Below are 24,433 nucleotides of genomic sequence, written 5' to 3' on the forward strand. Positions count from 1 at the left end.
CATCACATTTTCTTGCAGAGAAGTCTCAATATAATAAGGGATCCAGAAAAATATTTACAAGTTAGAAAACTGAATTTTTGATTAAACCAATATTGATTTCAACTGTCTGCATTAAAAAAAATCACAATAGCTCTTTTATTTGAATAAAATTTTATTAGGTGTGAAGTTTACTACAGGGTGGCACTAATACATTTCTATTTGATTGTGGACATGTTAATGAGCAGTTTCTTCTCTGATCTATTTTTAGTGAGTTATAACTGGAAAAAAAGGTTTCATTTGACATTTTAAAAAATTAGATTACATTAAAATATAACCACAAAACAGGATTTTTATTTAACACTCAAGTATTACATATGTTTTTATAACCACAAATCCTGACAAGTGATTTGCTTTTTTGAAATCTGAACTCACATTACTGAACATAATGTGCATGTATGTGTGCAAATTTATGGACATATGAGGATGAAATAACTAATTTACAGAGTTAGGTTTACTTTCTGACCTAGTGTCTAACTGAAATTTCAGGTTCATATGTTTGTTTTTTTAAGAGATCAGTAAGAGGGAGGGACCAAGATGGCTGACCAGAAGCAGCTGCAGTTGGAGGCTCCCACTAAGAAGAAAAAGGTAAGTGAATCCTGCACTGACAACTGAGGTATCTAGGTTTTCTCACTGGGACTGACTAGGTGGTTGGTATGACCCACAGAGAGCGAGGAAAAGGAGGGCAGAGCAATGGTCCACCTGGTAGCCACATGGGGCAAGGGAAGCTCCCACCTCCAGCCAAGGTAGGCGGTTAGTGATTCTGCTACCCACCTTGGAAACCATGCTTATTCCAATGATCTGTGCAAACCACAGGTCAGGAGATCCCCTCATGAGCCCATGCCACCAGAGCCTTGGGTCCCAAGCACAGAACTGTGCAGATTCTCTATGGCTGCTCAGCTTGAGACTGTTTAAGGCTACCCAGTTCTCAGGGGGAGGGGCAACCATCATCACTGATGCCTAAGAAAATTGAGGAGACTGAGCAGTTTGGACCCAGGAGGAATTCCCCATAATACAGCACAGCAGTTGTGGCAGATTGTGGCCAGATTGCCTCTTTAGGCTAGACCCTGATCCATCCCTGCTCAATGGGTCGTGCCTCCCTGCAGGAATTTCAGCAACTCCAGCCAGGGATTTCCTGACAAAACTCTGATCTTTCTGGGACGGAATACCTGTGGGGAGGGGTAGCTGTGATCTCTACAGATCAGCAGACTTAGTCTTTCCTCCTGCTGGCTCTGAGGAATCCAGACAGTCTGGACAAGTGGGATTCCCCCCAGTATAGTGCACCCCCTCTGCCAAGGGGCAGCCAGAGTGCTTTGTTAAGTGGGTCCCTGATCCCATGCCTCTTGACTGGGTGAGACCCCTCAACAGGGTCACCAGACACTTTATACAGTAGCACTTCTGCTGGCATCAGGTTGGTGCCCTTCTAGGACAGAGCTCCTAGAGGAAGGAGCAGGCACCCATCTTTGTTGTTCTCCAGCCTCCTTGGGTGACACCTCCAGGTGTGGGAAGGACTCAGGTGAATAGGGTCTGGAGTGGACCCCCAGCAAACTGCAGTAGCCCTATGGAAGAGGGACTTGACTGTTAAAAGAAAAACAAACAGAAGGCAACAAAAACAACAGGGTCAAAAAATAGTCCCCACAAAAACCCCATCCAAAGGTCAGCAGCCTCAAAGATCGAAGCTAGATAAACTCATGAAGATGAGAAAGAATCAGTGAAAAGACTCTGCAAACTCAAAAAGCCAGAGTGCCTCTTCTTATCTGAGTGATCACGACACCTCTCCAGCAAGGGCACAGAACTGGGAGGAGGCTAAGATGGATGAATTGGCAGAAGTAAGCTTCAGGAGGTAGGTAAGAACGAAGTTTGCTGAGCTGAAGGAGCATGTTCTAACCCAATGCAAAGAAGCTAAGAATGATGATAAAACATTACAGGAACTGTTAACCAGAATAATCAGTTTGTAGAGGAACATAAATGACCTGATGGAACTGAAAAATACAACACAAGGACTTCACAATGCAACCACAAGTATCACTAGCTGAATAGACTAAGCAGAGGAAATAATTTCTTTTTTTTTTTTTTCTTTTTTTTTGAGACGGAGTCTTGCTCTGTCGCCTGGGCTGGAGTGCAGTGGCCGGATCTCAGCTCACTGCAAGCTCCGCCTTCCGGGTTTACGCCATTCTCCTGCCTCAGCCTCCTGAGTAGCTGGGACTACAGGCGCCCGCCACCTCGCCCGGCTAGCTTTTAGTATTTTTCAGTAGAGACGGGGTTTCACCATGTTAGCAAGGATGGTCTCAAACTCCTGACCTCGTGATCCGCCCGTCTCGGCCTCCCAAAGTGCTGGGATTACAGGCTTGAGCCACCGCGCCCGGCCAGAGGAAAGAATTTCAAAGCTTGAAGGCTGTCTTGCTGAAACAAGACAGTCAGACAAGACTAGAGAAAAAAGAATGAAAAGGAGCAAACAAAACCTCTGAGAACTATGGAATTATGTAAAAAGACCAAACTATGGCTGATTGAGGTATGTGAAAGAGACGGGGAGAATGAAACCAAGCTGGCAGGGAGTATGAAATCAAGTTGGAAAACATACTTCAGGATATCTTCCTTGGAGATACTTGGAGAACTTCCCCAACCTAACAAGACAGGCCAACATTCAAATTCAGGAAATCCAGGGAACCCCAGTAAAATACTCCATGAGAAGATTAGCCCCAAGACACATAATCATCAGATTCTGTAAGGTTGAAATGAAGGAAAAATGTTAAGGGCAGCCAGAGAGAAAGGCCAGGTCACCTGCAAAGGGAAACCCATCAGACTAACAGCAGACTTCTCAGCAGAAACCCTACAAGTCAGAAGAGATTGGGGGCCAATATTCAACATTCTTAAAGAAAAGAATTTCTAATCCTGAATTTCATATCTGGCCAAACTAAGCTTTATAAGAAAAGCAGAAATAAAATCCTTTTCAATTTATCACCACCAAGCCTGCCTTGCAAGAGCTCCTGAAGGAAGCACTAAATTTGGAAAGGAAAAACCATTACCAGCCACTACAAAAACACACTGAAGTACAAAGACCAATGACACTATGAAACAACTACGTTAACAATTCTTCAAAATAACCAGCTAGCATTATGATGACAGGATCAAATTCACACATAACAATATTAACCTTAAATGTAAATAGGCTAAATGCCCCAATTAAAAGACACAGAATAGCAATTGAGATAAGGAGTCAAGACTCATCGGTATGCTGTATTCAAGGGACCCATCTTAGTGCAAAGACACACATAGGCTCAAAATAAGGAATGGAGGAAAATTTACCAAGCAAACAGAGAAGATTAAAAAGCAGCAATTGCAATCCTAGTTTCTGACAAAACAGGCTTTAAACCAACAAAGATAAAAAAGACAAGGGCATTATGTGATAATAAAGGATTCAATTCAACAAGAAGCACTAACTATTATAAGTATATACGCACCCAATACAGAAGCACCCAGATTCATAAAACAAGTTCTTAGAGATCTACAAAGAAACTCAGACTCCCACACAATAATAGTGGGAGACTTTAACACCCACTGTCAATATTAGACAGATCAACGAGACAGAAAATTAACTGGATCAAGTGGACCTGATAGATATCTACAGAACTCTCCATCCCAAAACAGCAGAATGTACATTCTTTTCATTGTCACATGGCACCCTAAAATCAATCACATAATTGGAAGTCACATACTCCTTAGCAAATGCAAAAGACATGAAATCATAACAGTCTCTCAGACCACGGCACAAATTAGAACTCAAGATTAAGAAACTCACTCAGAACCACAGAACTACATGGAAATCGAACAATCTGCTCCTGAATGACTCCTGGGTAAATAATGAAATTAAGGCAGAATCAAAAGTTCTTTGAAACCAATGAGAACAAAGAGATAACATATCAGAATCTCTGGGATGCAGCTAATGCAGTGTTAAGAGGGAAATTTATAGCACTAAGTGTCCACATCAAAAAACTAGAAAGATCTTAAATTGATACTCTAACCTCATAACTAAAAGAACTAGAGAACCAAGAGCAAACAAACCCCAAAGACAGCAGTTGACAAGAAATAACCAAGATCAGAGCAGAACTGAAGGAAATAGAGACATGAAAAACCCTTCAAAAAAATCAATGAATCCAGGAGCTGTTTTTTGGAAAAAAATAAAATAAATAAACCACTAGCTGGACTAATAAAGAAGAAAAGTGGGAAGAATCAAGTAGATACAATAAAAATTGATAAATAGGATGTCATCACTGACCCCTGAAAACTAAACAACCATCAGAGAATACTATAAACACCTCTATGCAGATAAACTAGAAAATCCAGAAGAAATGGATAAATTCCTGGACACATGCCTTCTCCCAAGATTGAACCAGGAAGAAGTTGAATTCCTGAATAGACCTATAACAAGTTCTGAAATTGAGGCAGTAATAGATAGCCTACCAACCAAAAAAAGAGAAAAAAACAGCCCAGGACCAGATGGATTTACAGCTGAATTCTACCAGAGTTACAAAGAGGAGCTGATACCATTTCTTCTGAAACGATTCCAAGAAATTGAAAAGGAGGGACTCCTTCCTAGTTCACTTTATGAGGCCAGCATCATCCTGATACCAAAACCTGGCAGAGATCAACCAAAAAAGAAAACTTTAGGACAATATTCCTGCTGAACATTGATGCAGAAATCCTCAATAAAATAGTGGCAAACTGAATCCAGCAGCATATCAAAAAGCTTATCCAGCATGACAAGTCAGTTTCATCCCTGGGATGCAAGGCTGGTTCAACATATGCAAATCAATAAATGTGATTCATCACATAAACAGAACTAAAGACAAAAACCCTATCTCAATAGATGCAGAAAAGGCCTTTGAAAAAATTCAACATCCGTTCATGTTAAAAACTCTCAATAAACTAAGTATTGATGGAGCATACCTGAAGATAATAAGAGCCATCTGTGACAAACCTACAGCCAATATCATACTGAATGAACAAAAGCTGGATGCATTCCCCTTGAAAACTGGCACAAGGCAAGGATGCCCTTTCTTGCCACTTCTATTCAACATAGGCGTAAGTTCTGGCCAGGGCAATCAGGCAAGAGAAAGAAATAAAGCATATTCAGATAGGAAGAGGGGAAGTTAAACTGTCTGTGTTTGCAGATGACATGATCCTATATTTAGAAAATCTCATCATCTTAGCCCAAAAGCTTCTTAAGCTGATAAGCAACTTCAGCAAAGTCTCATGATACAAAATCATTTTGCAAAAATTACAAGCATTCCTATACACCAACAATAAACAAGCAGAGAGCCAAATGAATGAACTCCCATTCACAGTTGCTACAATGAGAATAAAATACCTATGAATACAGCTAACAAGGGACGTGAAGGACCTCCTCAAGGGGAACTACAAACCACTGCTCGAGGAAATCAGAGAAGACATAAACATTCCATGCTCATAGTTGGAAAGAATCAATATCATGAAAATGGCCATACTGCCTAAAGTAATTTATGGATTCAATGCTATTTCCATTAAACTACCATTGACATTCTTCACAGAATTAGAAAAATCTACTTCCAAATTTATATGGAACCAAAAAAGAGCCCATATAGCCAAGATAGTCCTAAACAAAAAGAACAAAGCTGGAGGCATCACGGTACTTGACTTCAAACTATACGACAAGGCTACAGTAACCAAAACAGCATGGTACTGGTACAAGAAAAGACATATAGACCAATGGAACAGAATAGGGACCTCAGAAATAAGGCCACACATCTATGAGCATCTGATCTTTGACAAACCTTATGAAAACAAGCAATAGGGAAAGGATTCCCTATGTAATAAATGGTTCTGGGAGAACTGGCTAGCCATATACAGAAAATTGAAAATGGACCCCTTCCTTACACCTTATACAAAAATTAACTCCAGATGGATTAATGGCTTAAATGTAAAACCCAAAACTATAAAAACCCAGAAGAAAATCTAGGTAATACCATTTAGGACATAGGCACAGGCAAAGATTTCATGAAGAAAAATGTCAAAAGCAATTGCAACAAAAGCAAAAATTGACAAGTGAGATCTAATTAAAACTGAAGAACTTCTGCACAGCAAAAGAAACTGTCATCTGAGTGAACAGACAACCTATAGAATGGGGAATGTTTTTTGCAATCTATCCGTCTGACAAAGGTCTAATATTAAGAGTCTACAAAGTACTTAAACAAATTTACAAGAAAAAAAAACCCATTAAAAAGTGGGCAAAGGACATGAACAGACACTTTTCAAAAGAAGACATTTATGTGGCCAACAAACATGAAAAAAAGCTCAACATCACTGACCATTAGAGAAATGCAAATCAAAACCGCAATGAGATACCATCTCATGCCAGTCAGTATGGCAATTATTAAAAAGTCAAGAAATAGATGCTGGCAAGGCTGTGGAGAAATAGAAATGCTTTTACACTCTTAGTGGGAATGTAAATTAGTTCAACCATTGTGGAAGACAGTGTTGTGATTCCTCAAAGACCTAGGACCAGAAATACCATTTGACCCAGGAATCCAGTTACTGGTTATATACCCAAAGAAATATAGATCATTCTATTATAAAGATACATGCATGCCTACGTTCACTGCAGCATTATTCACAATAGCAAAGACATGGAATTAACACAAATGCCCATCAATGATAGGCTTGATAAAGAAAATGTGGTACATGTACACCACGGAATACTATGCATCCCTAAAAAGGAATGAGATCATGCCCTTTGCAGGGACACGGATGGAGCTGGAAGCCATTATCTTCAGCAAACCAATGCAGAAACAGAAAACCAAACACTGCCTGTTCTCACTTATAAGTGGGAGCTGAACAGTGAGAATACATGGACACAGGGAGGGAGACAACACACAGCGGGACCTGTTTTGGGGTTGGGGAGAGCATCAGAAAAATAGCTAATGCATGCTGGACTTAAATACCTAGATGTTGGGTTGATAGGTGTAGCAAACCACCATGGCCCATGCTTACCTATGTACCAAACCTGCATGTCCTGCACTTGTATCTCAGAACTTAAAATTAAATTGTTATTATTATTATTTTTTTAAAGAGACTGGGGTCTGGGTATGTTGCCCAGGCTGGCCTGAAAGCACTCCTCTGGCCTTAGCTTCTTGAGCGACTTGGACTACAAGTGCTTACCACCACACCCGCTTTAATATTTCCTTAAATTAAGGATCCTCAGTAGTCCATTCTGGCTGTCTTATGCCCCATTAAAACCGCGGGGACAGGGAACTTTCAGCAAGTGTACTCTACCAGCTTCTTCCCACCCGTAAACATTCTGGTAATGCCCTTGTTGGCATTTCCTTACCTCCTGGGCAACCACTGGTCTAGGGGAGTGCCTGTTGACAGGGAGTGTCCTCTCCAGAGTGCCTGAATGAAAAAAAGGCTAAACGCCATCTCTTTTAGATATATCATTTGAAAATCATTTAAAGTGATTACCCTAAACAGTTACGGTATTTCATAAACTAATATTTAAAAACTAGTTAAAAAATTAAAAATATTTTTTAAAAATTGATGGTATATATAGACATAAATTCTTTAAATAGAATTGGATTACAAATTCTTCCTTTGCTTAATTTAAAGGAAATAAATCTTTCTGAAGTGGTTTTAACCTAGATATTTTATTAGCCCATCGTCAAGGATTAATTTTAAATGTCTTTAGAAACAAATTTGTTAATTCATTATTCTGTACTTTGCATTTCCTTTATTATAAGAAAAAATATGCCAAGAAAATGTTCATTGAGCTTTAAGTTAATGAATTGCACTGAAGGGTTATATTATTGGAGAGATGATTTTAGGTTAGTGCACATAATATTTTTTTCTTGATTGTCTTTTTTAAAAACAGCGTTGTTGACTGGGTGTGGTGGCTTACAACTGCAATCCCAACACTTTGGGAGGCTGAGGTGGGAGGATTTCTTGAGGCCAGAAGTTCAAGACCAGCTAGGACAACATAGGGAGACTGTCTCTACAAAAATTAGAAGTAAAAAAATTATCTGAGTGTGGTGGCTCACATCATTGGTCCCAGCTACTTGGGAGGCTGAGTCAGGAGGACTGCTTGGACCTGGGAGGTCGATGCTGCAGTGAGCTCTGATTGTGCACTGCACTTCAGGCTCAGTGACTGAGAGAGACCTTGTCTCAAAGATCAAACAAACAAAAAGCTCCCCAGCATTATTGAGGTATAACTGACATGCGGTAAACTATACATATTTAAAGTGTACAGTTTGAAAAGTTTGGACAGATGTATACACCATTTCCTCTAGTGACTTTTAAAAAGAAAGTTTTAAATTTTGATAAGAGGTTCGATTTATTAATTCTTTCTTTCGTAGATCATGCTTTTAGTGTTGTATCTAAAAAATCATTGCCTAACTCAAAATCACAAAGACTTTATCCTATGTTTTCTTCTGGAAATGTAATAGTTTTAGGCTTTACATTTGGGTGTTTGGTCCATTTTGATTAATTTTTGCATAAAGTGCAAGGTATGGATAAAATTTCTTTTTTTTCATGTGGATATTCAGTTGTTCTAGCAGTATTTTTAGAAAAAAAATCCTTTCTCCACTAAATTGCATTTCATCTTTGGGCAAAATCAGTTGACTATGGATTCTCTTTTGTGTTCCATTGATTTATTCATCATTGCAATGCAAATATTACACTGTCTTGATTAATGTAGCTTTATACTAAGTCCTGCAAGCACATAAGTCATCTTTGTCCTTTTTTAACATTGTGTTTGGTCTTTGCATTTCAATATGAATTTTAGAGTTGGATTGTTAATTTCTACAAAAAATGTTGATATTTTGTTTGAGATTGCCTGGAATCTGCAGATCTGTTTTTAAAGAATTGACATCTTAACAATATTGATTATTTGGGCCCTTGAACAGTGTGTACCTCTCCATTTATTTAGATCTTTAATTTCCCTCAGAAATATTTTGTAGTTTTCAGTGTACAAGACTTGCATATATTTTAATGGATTTTTCACCTTTTCATATTTTTATGTTATTGTTAATTATGTTGCTTTATGATTTCAGTATCTGCTTATTTATTACTACTATATAGAAATACAGTTGCTTTCTGAATATTGACCTTGTATCAGACCTGAATCATTGCTAAACTCACTGGTTAGTTTAGCAGTATTTTTGTAGATTTTGTGGAATTTTCTGCATAAATGATCATTGCCTGTGAATAAAGTGTTCTTTCTTTCTTTCCAATCTGAATGCCTTTTATTTTCTGTCTTGACTTATGACCTGGTTAGAACCTCCAGTACAATGTTTAATACAAATAGCTAAAGCAGTTATGTCAACAGATATGCTTTTCTTGTTTCTGATCTTAAGCTAAAGCGTTCTTATGTTTCATTATTAAGTATAATGCTAGCTGTAAAGTTTTTATCAGGTCGAGAGAGCTCCTTTCTATTCCTAATTTGCTAAGAATTTTTATCTTGAATGGATGTTTGGATTTTGTGAAATCTTTTAAAGTATCTGTTAAGATGAATATGTATTTTTTTGTTTTCAATCTGTTAATATGATGATTAATACTAATCGATTTTTCATCTTTTATTTTAAAATTTTAAATTATTTTTAATTGACAAATTAAAATTGTGTAAATTTATGGTATACAATATGATGTTTCAAAATATATATGCATTGTGAAATGGATAAATCAAGATAATTAACATATGCATTACTCACATACTTACCATTTATTTGTGTAGTCATTGAATTTTTTTCTTTTTTGTAGAGACAGCAGCTCCCTATATTGTACAGGCTGGCCTCAAGAGATCCTCTCACTTCGGCCACCCAAATTTTGGGGATTACAGGCATGAGTCACAATGCCTGGACTGTCATTGATTTTTGAATATTAAACTAATCTTCATGACTAGGATAAATCTCACTTGATTTGCCTTTCAAAAATTTGTATTATAATTTTTGTATCTATGTTCATGAGGGATACTGGTCTATATTTTTATTGAAATATCTTTGTCAAGATTTTGGTATCATGGTAATGCTTACATCAGAGACTTGGGAAGTATTCCCTCCTCTTTGATTTTCTGAGAGAGTTTTGTAGAATTGGTATTATTTCTTCCATAAGTGTTTGGTAGAATTTACAGTGAAGACACTTTGGCCTGGAGATTTCTTTGTGGGAAGGTTTCTAGCTACAAATTTAATTTTTAAAATAAAGTCATGGCTATTCAGATTATCTATTTCCTTTTTAGTAAACTTTGGTTACTTCTGTCTTTTAAGGAAATGTGTATATTGCATCTAGGTTGTCAAATTTATTAGCATGAGATCATATATATTTCCTTATTTTTCACCATCTGTAGAATCTTAGTTATATTATCTCTGTCACCCCCAGTATTGGTAATTTGTGTTTGCTCTCTTTTTTCCTACTCAGTTTGGCTAGAGGTTTACCAATTTTGTTGATCTTAGGAAATCAGCTTTGGGTTTCACTAATTTTCTCTTATATTTTTCTTTTTTCAACTTCATTGATTTCTGCTGTGATTTTTATATTTCCTTTTTTCTGCTTACTTTGGGTTTCATTTACTTTTCTTTTTCTAGTGTCTTAGAATGAAAACTGGAGGTCATTGACTTGAGATTTTCCTTCTTTTATAATAGCGGCCTTTGGATGCTATTTACCTCTAAATTTTACATTAGCAGTGTGGAGGCAGAATAATGCCCCTCCCCAGAGGGGTCTATACTATAATTCCCAGAAGCTGTGAATATATTACCTTACATGTCAAAAGGGATTTTGCAGAAATGATTAAGTTGAGGATTTTGAAATGAGGAGAGTATTCTGGATTCTCTAGGTGACGCCAATTTAATCTCAAAAGTTCTCAGTGGGAGGCAGAAGGGTCAGAGTAAGAGGAGACATGATGAAGGAAGCCGAGGTTAGGGGTGCAACTGCTGGTTTTCAAGATGGAAGAGAGACCCAAGATGAGACATGTGGGCAGCCTGTATAAGCTGGAAAAGACAAGGAAATGATTCTCACCTGGTGCCCCTGGAAGGGACACAGCCCATTTGACACTTTGATTTTAACCCAGCGAGACTTCTAATCTCTAGAAATGTATGACAATAAATTCATGTAGTTTTAAGCCACTATATTTGTGATAATTTGTTAGAGCAGCAATAGGAAACTCATATATGTGGCATCCCCCAAGTTTTGGTATGTTGTGTGTTTATCTTCAGTCAATTCAAAACACTTTGAAATTTCCCATTTGATTTCATCTGAACCCATTGATTATTTAGTAGTGGGTAGTTAGAGGGATTCTGTAGATTTTCCAGATATCTTTCTGTTACTGATTTCTTATCCAATTCCATTGTGGTCAGAGCACATATTTTGTATGACTTGAATCCTTTCAAACTTATTGGGACTCGTTTTATGACCCAGAACATAATTTGTTTTGGTAAAACATCAAGTATACTTGAAAGGAATGTGTGTTCTTTTGTTGTTAGGTGGAATATTCTATGCACATCAAGTTGGCTGAATTGCGTTGCTCAAATCTATATTCTTACTTATTTTCTGTCTACTGGTATCATTTATTGAGAGAGGGGTGTTAAAATCTCTGATTATAGTTTTAGATTTGCACAGTTATATTTACAACTATTTTATGTTTTCTGATTAAACGACCTCTTTATCAATATGAAATTACCTTCTTTATTCCTGGTAATTGTCTTTTCTCTGAAATCGACCCTGTTTGATACTAATGTAGCAATGTTAACTTTCTTCTGCGCTTACTTTTTTATCTAATCAGATAACCTCTCAATTGGGATATTTAGACCATTCGCTTTAATGTGACTGTTGATATTGTTAGGTTTAAATGTCATCTTGCTGTTTGTTTTCTATTTACCCTATTTATTCTTTGTTCCCCTTTTTCTGCCTTGTTTGGTTTTTTAAAAAATGATTCCATTTTATCTCAATTATTGGCTTATTAACTGTAACTCTTTATGTTCTTTTAGTTGTGGCTTTAGCATTTGTTGTCTATATCTTCAATGTAATAGTCTACTTTTCAAGTGATACTGCAATACTTCACATAGAGTATAAGAACTTTAAAATTGTATACTTCTCTTTCTCCCTTCTCATCTTTTGTGCCTTTGTTTTCATATATTCTGCCTCTACATAGGTTATAAATCCAACAATATGTTGTTTTTATTTAGTATTGCTATTTATAGTTTATTGGTATTATTATAATAAATTATCTTTTAAAATGACTTAAATGCTAAGAAAAAATCTTGTATATTTACCCTTGTGATGAACATTTATAGTGTTCTTCAGAAACCTGTGGATGAATATTTCCATTTGCTACCATTTTCCTTCTGCCCAAAGAGCTTCCTTTAACATATAACATAAAGGAAGTATTGTACATAGAATTTACATAATATATTTCTGCTGGTTTTAATTCTTTCAGCTTTGTATCCCTGGAAAAGTTTTTATTCCATCATTGTTTCTGAAAGATACTTTCACTGGGTATAGAATTCTAGGTTGATAGTTTTTTTTTCTTTCTTTCAGTACTTTAAAATTTTTGCTCTGGTGCCTTTTCACTTGCACTATTTCTGATGATAAATCTACTGTCATCCTTATCTTTGCACATATCTTCTTTTGTTTGGGCTGCTTTTGAGATTTTGTCTTTATCACTGGTGTTGAACATTTTATTATATGTGCCTTTTCTTCATGTTTATTCTTGTTGGTGTTTGTGAATCTCTTTGAATCTGAATTTATGGTTTTCATCAAATTTGAAAAAAAATTAGCTTTTATTCCTTCAAATATGTTTTCTTTTCCTTGTCCTTTCCTGGGACTCTAATTACACATTTTTATGTCACCTAAAGTTTTTGACAGCTCACTGATTCTCTTTTCATTTTAAAAATACATTTTTCTCCCAATGTTTCCTTTTGAGTAGTCTCTCTTGCTATGTGTTCAAGTTAACTGATCTTTTCTTCTGCTATTATGTATGTCTAATCTGCTATTATCACATTCCATGTTTTTTTCTTCTCAGAATTGTAGATTTCATCTTTGGCAGTTCACATTTGGATTTTTGAAATGAGATTTTGGTTTTGGATCTGTTTTATGGGTATGTTTTCAACTTATGGAATACAGTTATAGTAATGGTTTTAATGACCTTCTCTACTAATTCTAACATCTGTGTCAGATATGAGTGTATTGTAATTGATGGATTTCTTTTCCCTCAATGTGAGCCTCTTTTCCTGCTTTATTGCATACCTGCTAATTTTGGTTAGGAAGACAGACATTGTGAATTTTACCTTGTTAGTTGCTAGTTATGTTCATATCTTGAGCTTTGTTCTGGATTGTGATTAAATTACTTTGAAACTGGTCCATTTTGGTCGTGCTTTTAAGATATGTTAGGTAGGACCAGAGCAGCATTTAGTCTAGGACTAAATTCCCCACTTTTGAGGCAAAGCCTTCTGAGCATTCTGCCTATTTTCCTGTGAATGTGAGGTTTCCCTGCCTAGCTAGTGAGAATAGGCACTACTGTCAGACTTAGGTAGCTTCTTTAGACCCATGCACTGCTAGTTCTCTGCAGAATACTTCCGAGGAACCCTCTGTAGATATCCAGAATTATCTATCTGTATAGCAGATGTCTGTCTCTCTCCTGTAATCTGTCCTGTGAATTCCCTGCACTTTCTGGTAATCTGTTTGTGTTCTTTTTGGACTTTTAGTTCCTCAGCTCGGGGAATATGCCAGTCCCCACCTGAGTTCCTCCTCCTGGTGCATGACCTGGAAACTCAATCATATACACACTTCATTTGTTTTATATCTCTTAGGGATCACTGTTCTTGGTTTCTTGATGTGCAGTATCTTGAAAACTGTTGTTGTATATTCTTTGTCTGTTTGCTTGGTTATTTCAACCAGGAATATAAATTTGGTCCATGTGACTCCATCTTTTCCGGAGTGAAATTTCTACTTCAAGTGTTTATGAAAAGGTTTTTGTTAGTTTTGCCATATGATTTTCTATTTGAATTTAGGCAGTAATCTAAATTGTACTTTAGATTAAGAAGGGAATGAATTACTTTATGTCAAATACATATTTATATAAAGAAATATTTTACATACAAAAGGTGTATTGTAAATAAAATAATTAACTTTTGTATGTTTTCATAGTTTGGTTAGAAAAGTAATTATTTTGATTTATTAGCAGCTGTAAGTCTAATAATACTAGTAGCAGTAATTTTACACTTTTAACTATATTACAGTAAAAGTTATTTTTTGAAATTAAAATATATATGTCTGGAGGTCATGCTAAATACATTTTAAACTGAATATAATTATAGTTTTTTAATACTGCAGATTATTAAAACTAAATAAGCCTTATGCAAAGACTTAAGAAATTTTCTGAAACAAAGTAACTATCACTGAGTGTGTACTTTGTGACAGGTACTTCATAAAATTATTTTTTAGTCTCATAATGTATTTATTAAATAGATATCATTATCCTTATTTTAGAGATGAGGAAACTGATATCTAATAGGGTTATATAATTTACCAAAGTTACAGAGTAAGTTAAATGATAGAGCCTGGATTTAAACAGGTCAGATAACTAAAACCCAAAGTATTTTATTATGCCATACTGGTCAAAATTCTCAACTCTATAAAGAACTTCCAATTATTAAGATTAATTTTAAAAATGTGTTTTAATAATGAATTTGTTGGTTAGTTTTAGCTTATTAACATACCAAGCAGGAGAGTAATATTTTATAAATTTTATCTCCTGGAATGTAATGATCATTTAATGTCACACTTCAAGTCTGATTATAAGTCACGTTTTGAAACACTCTGCAGTTTCCATAGGGCTTCTGCATGGTTTTATGTATTAATTCTCATAGCCACATGGGTATGTCATTAACCTCATTTTGCTCAAACTTTACCACCTGGTCTAGGTTTCCATGATTCTTAGACGAGTGTTTTTTCTTTTTTTTTTTTTTTGAGACAGAGTCTTGCACTGTCACCCGGGCTGGAGTGCAGTGGCCGGATCTCAGCTCACTGCAAGCTCCACCTCCCGGGTTTACGCCATTCTCCTGCCTCAGCCTCCCAAGTAGCTGGGACTACAGGCGCCCGCCACCTCGCCCGGCTAGTTTTTTGTATTTTTTAGTAGAGACGGGGTTTCACCATGTTAGCCAGGATGGTCTCGATCTCCTGACCTCGTGATCCGCCCGCCTCGGCCTCCCAAAGTGCTGGGATTACAGGCTTGAGCCACCGCGCCCAGCCGAGTGTTTTTTCTATGACTCCAAGCTAGCCTTTTTATATCATTAACTTATTTTATTAAAACAAACAAGCAAAACCAAAATGACACTGATATAAAACCAAATCATTTTCCCTGCTTTGATCATAATACTTTTAAAAATAAACTTTTATTTGTAATATATTCTTTTTATATTTGAGCAGATATGAAAACATTTTTTCTTACTATAGTTATGCCAGGTTTTGATTTGCTTTGCAGTCTTGCAGACAATCTCACTGAATGTGGTACTCAGAGTACTGGTGGAATATTCACCAATTATCATTTGGTGCTAGACTGATAGGAAGCAATGAATATATATAATATATATGTATATACACACACATATATTTAATATCTACATTTTATAAATTTTATTGTTCATTTATTAAGCTGTATTTAAGTAGTGCCCATTTAAAAATATCTTTGTATTGTGAAACACAAGCAAATTTTATATCCTAGTCATTATTATCTAATTAGGATCCAGAACTAAGTTGTAGGAGAATTTTTTTTTTTTTTTTCCTTTGAGATGGAGTCTCACACTGCTGCCCAGGCTGGAGTGCAGTGGCATGATCTTGGCTCACTGCAACCTCCGACTCTCTGGTTCAAGCGATTCTCCTGCCTTAGCCTCCCGAGTAGCTGGGATTACAGACACGTGCCACCACGCCCAGCTAATGTTTGTATTTTTAGTAGAGATGGGGTTTTGCCATGTTGGCCAGGATGATCTTGATCTTCTGATCTCGTAATCTGCCCACCTTGGTCTCTCAAAGTGCTGGGATTACAGGCATGAGCCACTGCCCCTGGCCGTAGGAGAATCCTTTAAGGTGTCTTAAAGATCATACTTCCTCAAAATAATATGCAATGTTTTTGTATGCCTATTATAATATTATAATGTCTAACTTATTATCAGAGTTTATTGTTATTAGACCATTATTATATCTGTTATGGGTTGAATTGTGTCCCCCCAAAAGAATACAGTATGTTGAAGTCCTAACCCCCCAGTGCCTAAGAATATGACCTTATTTGGAGATAGGGTCTTTAAAGAGGTAATCAAGTTAAAATGAGGTCATTGGAGAGAGCTGTCATCCAATATGAACGGTGTCCTTATTAGAAGGGGATATTTGGACAGACAGAAGATGGGAGTGATGCATTTACAAACCAAGGAACACCAGAGATTGGTGGCAAACACCAGAAGCTGGGAAGGGGCAAGGAAGGATTCTTCCCTAAAACTGTCAGAGAGAGCATGGCCCTGCCTGCTGATACCTTGATTTTGAATTTCTAGCCTCCAGAACTGCGAGCCTATAAATTCATGTTGTTTTAAGTCACCCAGTTTTTGGTACTTTGTTATGGCTGCCCTAGGAAAGTAATGTAGTACCTGAAATAGAAATAGAACCTCTTGCTTTAAGGACTGAATACACTGAATATACTGAGACCTTAAATACCAGGACATGCTCATGATTTACTTTTTCTCTCACCCTATTCCATCCAAGGCTTCATTGTTAGAAGTAGCAGAAGGCCCTTGGTCCTAGAGGCTCCTTGCTCTCAAAAACTCCTGCAATATGCACCAGCAAAGTCTGGCTTCACTTACCGATATGAAGCTTACAATACACAGGCCTCTGCTTTAGTGTAAAACAGGAGCCTTTAGATGACATTCCAAACCGCTGTCAGTCTAGACAGTAGTTGCCTCCACTTTTACTCCATGAGCCTTGTCTATAGCCAAACAGGCACTGCTCACTCTTCTCTCTATCGTTTCTTCTTCCTCCTCCTTGGCTGTCATGTGGCGCCAGACTGGCAAGAAGCAATGAAAACACGAGTGTCATGGCACTGATGGGAAGTGTGGCTGGGGCCCTCTGCTGTTACGGTTCTGCATTGTCTCCCTCAGGGGGAGCATTTGCGGTCTCAGTGTGGAGAGCAGGTGGATCCCACACTTCACATCCAGTGTCCTGGCCTCTCACTGGAGATTCTCTGTCACAACTCCACTGGAAAGATCTGAATAGATTTGACTTTATTTATAATTTTATTCTTAACTCAAAATCATCCACCCCTGTTGAAGACATGTCCATTTCTGACAGTGACATGGTCAGTCTTCCACTAATCCAGACTCAGGCAATCTTTGTTCTCTTCCATGGTCTTCTTTGTCCCATCAATCACCAGATGAGATAAGTGTTTCAATCCCATAATATTTCTCATTTTGTTCCTTTCATATTCACTCACACTTGCCAGTTTCCTCATCTAGATTCTGCAGGCTACTATAATAGTCTCTTAATTGGTTTCCCTATCTCTTGTTTCTAGTGCAAGGGCTTTCCAACTCTGAAGTAGTTGATAGTCTTATCTATTCAACCATATTGTAAATTCTGTGAAGAGATGGATCTTTGCATATCTAGGAATTTATCATAATAGCATTGTCTCACTCAAAATAGCAATTAAAAACCATAAATTCTACAGACATTACCTGGAATCCTAGTTCTACCACTTATTAGCTCTGTGAGATGAGTCAAGCTACTTAACTTCTATTTGCCTCAATTCACCTATCTGTAGAATAAGGATAATCTATGCTCATCAGGTTGTAGAGTGGGAAGTTGGTGTGAATCAAATAATAAATGTAAAGCACTTAGGACAGTGCCAAAGATATGTAGTAAGTTTTCAGTAAAATGTTCACCTCTATTTTACTGTTTTGCACTTAGATGTTCATCAAATATTTGTAAATGAATCCAACTGATACTATATTAACACAAGAACAGACATGTGCTTTTACTGCATCTGAACATATGTTGCCTATCTTAATTATGGTGATGTAGTTCTGAGCTTTTTGAGATCCTCAAGCATAAAATTAGGATAACACCTACTCACAGGGTTGTTTAAAGATGAAAATAAATAAGCTGCCATTGGTAAGGGCTGAGTCTAGTGCCTGACATATAGTAAACACTAAATAAATGGCACCCAGTAGAAATAGAAATAATGGCAGTACTATTAGTAGTAAAGCAGTGGCAATAATAGTAGTGGCAATATATTAGTAGCAATAATAGTAGTAATGGAGTGGACAGCAGTATTTCATTTAGTTTCTTGTAACTGTGGGACATATAAGAAATTGAGAGCAGCTTGGGGAAATGTGAGGGAAAGACATCAAGATTTACTTGAGATTGGGTGAGCATTGATAGTTGAAGCCATGGAAGTGGATGAGGTGGTTTGGGGATGTAGAGGACCACAAGGGGAGAATCAAGGAATCAAGGGAAGGGAAGGACAAGGGGAAAGTTGAGTGTTTTGGGAGGTTGCGGGTTGGGTTTCAGTAAGTTCTTGTCCATCTGATTCAGAGGTAGTGGGAGGAAGCACATGAGTTCTAAGAGGGGCAGCTATGATAAGAAAGTTAAGGAAGACACCTAGGCCGGGCGCGGTGGCTCAAGCCTGTAATCCCAGCACTTTGGGAGGCCGAGACGGGCGGATCACGAGGTCAGGAGATCGAGACCATCCTGGCTAACATGGTGAAACCCCGTCTCTACTAAAAATACAAAAAACTAGCCGGGCGACGTGGCGGGCGCCTGTAGTCCCAGCTACTCGGGAGGCTGAGGCAGGAGAATGGCGGGAACCCGGGAGGCGGAGCTTGCAGTGAGCCGAGATCCGGCCACTGCACTCCAGCCTGGGCGGCAGAGCGAGACTCCGTCTCAAAAAAAAAAAAAAAAAAAAAAAAAAAGACACCTAGTAGGCTGTGCTGTAGTGCCTGCCCAGCCTGCATCTCCAGTCATTTCTCAACCATGTTCTCATCTTTCCACCCTTCTCTGACTTTGTCTCCTTTCCTTCTTAACATTTAAAGAATTAATTTCTTTATCCATATACCCATATAAAAGATTTATCATAAATGAATAAATCTGGTCATATTCCATCTGCTTTCTTTAATGTGGTTCTCTTATTATTTTTTGTTTGCCTCCTCTTTTCCCACTGTTCCTCTCTCCTACTTATAGGCACTGCTTCTGCCTATGTAATCATGCTATAGACCAAACACGTATTCTTTTGTACTTTATGTTAACCCTCAGATAATCATATATGGATGTGAATGCATATACACATATTAACATACTGGGGTATAATAAAATGTTCTCATATCTGATAAGCCAAGTCCTTCCTCATCCCCTTTTCTTAAAAAATATTTTTGTGACCGGGCACGGTGGCTCATGCCTGTAATCCCAGCACTTTGGGAAGCCGAGGCGAGCCGAGGATCACCTGACATTGGGAGTTCGAGACCAGCCTGACCAACATGGAGAAACCCCATCTCTACTAAAAATACAAAAAAATTAGCCAGGCGTAGTGGCTTATGCCTGTAATCCCACCTACTTGGGAGGCTGAGGTAGGAGAATCACTTGAACCTGCGAGACAGAGGTTGTGGTGAGCTGAGATCGTGCCATTGCACTTCAGCCTGGGCAACAAAAGCAAAACTCTGTCTTTATATATATATATATATATTTTGCTATTGTTTGGCATTTGTTCTTTCACATGAGCCTTAAGATTATCTTATCCAAAGGAGGAAGTTCTAATTGGATTTGTTTTGAGTATATAACTTGGTAGAATTGACATTTTTATTATAATGTCTTTCCATCTAAGAAAATGGTTTGGTTTTCCATTTTTATATATCTTGTTTTATTGTTCCATGTGCCATGGATCATATCACAGAATTGTCAACTTACTTCCACACTTTGCTTAGAAAGGATGGTATGAAGTTGGAAACAATTGCAGTTTTTTATGATAAAGACTGGAGTGTGTGTGCGTGTGTGTGTTTGTGTGTGTGTGTGTGTGTAGATGCAGCATTTAAGAACAAAACCATATTATTCATTGACCTGGAATTTCAGTAGGAGACACTTGGGAAGAGTCACAAATTACATCTGCTGAGGATCACCAACTTCATACGATAGCTGTTCAGCCACTGTACCAAAGGAGACAATCCCCTGAAAGTAGGGGGCTTGGGTATGAGGAACTGTCCATCAGAAAGCATTCCAGTATGAGAAATCATATATTGTGTATAGGTGAAAAACAGGGAAAACTATGGTTCAGAGTAGCCAGGAGGAAAACCAGAGGAAAAGTGACTACATTATACCAAATGATACATTTGATGAATAACAATTATCCAAAACTGTGTATTTTACATATTCAATTTCTATATTTAATATTACACCTCTTAAAATCGTATGATGACTTATCGGTGTGTGATAAGGACTAAATTCAGATGATGCCTGGGAGCCAAAGAGAGAGAAATCATACTGAGAGGAATGGATGTATTTAGTATAGAAATTCAGATAATGTTTTTCTAAACGCGGAAACGGCGTCTGACTCCTTGTAATGAGAATCCTAGCTGGATGGAGCAGGGATTCGAGGGAAGGAAGTCAGAGGAATAGGACTGCATGAGCTGTGAGGCCTGACAAGGGCTATGCATGATTGTTTCCTGCCCAAATTGAGGCAGGAGAGGAGTCTGGAGGCTGGGAACCTAAGGCTGTTTCACGCCGACTGCCTATAACTAATTGAAAGGAAAATCCTAACTTTCCAAGCCTAAGTAACAAAAGGACCAGAGGCTACTCCCTTTGTAAACTCCCCACCTTTTCTGCACTGGCAGATGGGAAATTGGCTGTCCACAGCAAATCAGACTGATTGCTGGTGGAGTCTTTGTTTGCAACTTTGTAACTTCACTCCAGCCTCTGAATGGTTGCTGTCCACAACCAATCAGACTGATTGCCAGCTGAGTCTTCATTTGCATAGAAGTATAACTTTGTAACTTCACCCTAGCGTCTGATTGGTTGCTTTGTGCAACTTCACTTCAGCCTGTGGTTGGCTGTTTTCTGCAACCAATCAGGCTGACTGCCGGCTACCACTTCATTTACATGAGGTGAGCATGAAGTGGCCAATGGGAAATTTCTAGGGGGTATTTGAACCCAAGACGATTCTGTATCTGGGCCCTTGAGCTGTTGCTCAGGTTGGCTCCCACACTGTGGAGTGTACTTTCGTTTTCAGTAAATCCCTGTGTTCCTTCTTTTGTTGCTTCATTTTTTGTTTGCTTTGCTGGGAGTTTTGTTCAGTTCTTTATTCAAAACGCCAAGAACCTGGACAACTTGCAGTCACGACCCTCTATCAGTGACAGAATTCCTGTGGTCCCTGGTGACTTCAGACTGATTCCAGGGCTTACTGTGTTGGTGGTCAGATTGATTTCCCACTCTCCTCTTACTCCTTGCAGTAAAAGGAAGATGGTTACGAACTCAAGCTGGCAGGACTTAGCCTCAGTTTTCAAATACCCCCTGTGATGTACCAGTACTTTATAGAAAGAAACTATTTTTAATCGTTGAAGCCATAAATTATCCCCTAAATGTATATGTGTGTTCACTGTTATTTTCCTTGAAAAGCATTCTTCTAAATCTTAAAAAATATTATGGTTTTATCCAAAAGAAACATTTTAATTTTTGCCTCAGTGATTCAAATCATATTGACGAATGCTGTGTGGTTTAGGTTTTTTCTTAATGATTCAGTGATTTATTCCAAATGAGACATATTTCTCCTGGCTGCCTACTTTTACTATAAATATCTCACAAATATTGTACCTTAAATAGCATTCTTAGCAACTGCGAATTAAAAATCATCTCTATTCAGCTAAATAGTAAGATGATATCCACTTATTATTTCTTATGTTTCCTCTTTTTTCTATGTCTCTATATTTCTGCATTTAAATGTGTGGTTTAAACAAAACATTCAATACAAAATGTAAAATATGACAGCTATTTTATTTTAAATAATATCTATAACAACCAAGATTTATCTATAATTTCTTCTCTAAGGATAGTCCCAAGGAATAGTATCTTTATCATCTTCTGTAGGGTCATTTTAATTGTAATTATGCATAGCATGTGGCCTTTTAAAATTTGTAATTTTTATGATGCTTAAAAATGTGGTGGTCATAATATAAAATAGCTTCAATTAGTATATTTATTCTTTTTCCACTGCAGTCTTTAAAAACGAATAATAAACTCCCAGTGAACTTTTACCCTGTGAATGACCTGATATGACACATTTGAACTTGCAGTGAACTTACACATGAACTTTCAGTTATCCTCTGAGAAATATAGCAGATGGAAAATAGGCAGATTTTTCAAATATTTTCAGATGCAGGACTTTGACATGCTCAACAGAGGCAACAAGGCTGGTTATCTCTTGGTAGTGTTTACTTTGCTGGCTTTGTTGTACTGCAGGCTGTTTAGTTACATTATAGGCCTGAACAGAGAGGTTCAGTTATATTTGTGTTTGACTGGCACCTTAATTTTAAACCAGTTCTTGCGTATATATTTAAAGACAAAATTAACTTTGGTAGGCCGAGGTGGGTGGATCACGAGGTGAGGAGGTCAAGAACAGCCTGGCCAAGGTGGTGAAATCCCATCTCTACTAAAAATAGAAAAATTAACTGGGCGCAGTGACAGGCGCCTGTATTCGTAGCTACTGGGGAGGCTGAGGCAGGAGAATTGCTTGAACCCAGGGGGCAGAGGTTGCAGCGAGCCAACATCGTGCCACTGCACTCCAGCCTGGGTGAGAGTGAGACTTTATCTCAAAAAAAAAAAAAAAAAAAAGGACAAAACTAATTGGGTCATAAAACATAACAAATTCTAAGAGAACTTTATTGAATCAATTGAAATAATATTGTTTCAAATCATTTAGATATTAGGGGGTTTTAAAGGTTCATTTCAGATTTTAGAATATGAATCAGCTATAATGTCTTTTATTTGAATAGTTTTCAGCTAGAAATTCATGTCAAAATGTATGTGGTTTCTGAAAGGTCACTTGGGAAAAGCAGAGGAGAATTAACTAACTATGCTACTATTACTGCTATGGTGTGAGATAGGCTTCTTAGAGTTACTTAATCCTGACAACTTTCTTCCAGTGTAGTTCATTTTACAGAAGACAAAATCATGCTCATTTTACAGAGAAGGGAGACAAAGATTGAGTAACTTGCCCGAGAAAACACAGCTAACTAGTATTCAACTTCAGTTCTCTCAGACACTCAAACCCTTGCTCCTTGAACAATTTCATGCTCCCAGAAACAAAATATTTTGTTTGATCAAATAACTGCTAAAGATCCAAGTGTGATAAACTGTAATATTTTTATAATCTTCATTTTGAGAATATAAAGAGTTTCTTTATAATATCTTTAAATAACTTAGATTGAATAAATTATTTCAGAAAACTCTCAGTGGTTTAAAGATAGTAGCTAAGATTTCTGCTTCTCTTGACAAAAAAACTATACATCTATTACATTTACCAAATAATGCAGTTGTATATACTATTTTCTGATATGCATCTCTTTCCTTAGAATCAATTATTTTTAACACCCACTTTATTCTCAGACCATAATTTATTCATTCTAAGTAGTGTTTTAGATGTTATTTAGTTGACAGAGATTATATTTAATGGACATAGATGTGTAAAATGGCACATAACTGCATTTATAAGATCAGAATGTGAACTGTGTTAAGCTATCATTAGTCTAGCTTTTTTGACGTTTGACTTAGTAATGACATTATCATTGGTCAGGCAGATAAATATCTTTCCATTGTACAAGGATGTGCTCACAAGCTTAAAAGACCTGTTGTGATCTTGTCAGTGATGAATTTAAATGTATAACAAGTTAAAATAAGTTATTATTCATTTTAAGGGACTTTCTAGTATTCTTCATTCTTTAATTTTTAGATTTATTCATTTATTTTTAAAAACAATTTTTTTCATTAAAAGTAGAAACAGATTTTACGTTAAAATAAGTGATGCTGTTTTTCTCTCCAATGTTTAGCTTTTGAAGGTAGAGCAGTGTAGGCTGAAAGAGCAAAGAGGGCCGGGCGCGGTGGCTCAAGCCTGTAATCCCAGCACTTTGGGAGGCCGAGACGGGCGGATCACAAGGTCAGGAGATCGAGACCATCCTGGCTAACACGGTGAAACCCCGTCTCTACTAAAAGATACAAAAAACTAGCCGGGCGAGGTGGCGGGCGCCTGTAGTCCCAGCTACTTGGGAGGCTGAGGCAGGAGAATGGCGTAAACCCGGGAGGCGGAGCTTGCAGTGAGCTGAGATCCGGCCACTGTACTCCAGCCTGGGAGACAGAGCCAGACTCCGTCTCA

At 37.4% G+C, this 24,433-nt stretch overlaps 1 long non-coding RNA gene across 1 annotated transcript in view; it reads left to right on the top strand.

The window, feature by feature from the left end:
• Positions 1-24,433, top strand: part of LOC117086056 — a 77,272-nt gene that overhangs the window by 19,861 nt on the left and 32,978 nt on the right. Inside the window, exon 3 of the long non-coding RNA XR_004438190.1 lies at positions 549-624. This is a non-coding gene — a long non-coding RNA (uncharacterized LOC117086056). The remainder of the gene's footprint in view (positions 1-548; positions 625-24,433) is intronic.

Source organism: Trachypithecus francoisi, unplaced genomic scaffold, assembly GCF_009764315.1.
Source record: "Trachypithecus francoisi isolate TF-2019V2 unplaced genomic scaffold, Tfra_2.0 Lachesis_group1, whole genome shotgun sequence".
Classification (NCBI taxonomy): Eukaryota; Metazoa; Chordata; class Mammalia; order Primates; family Cercopithecidae; genus Trachypithecus; species Trachypithecus francoisi.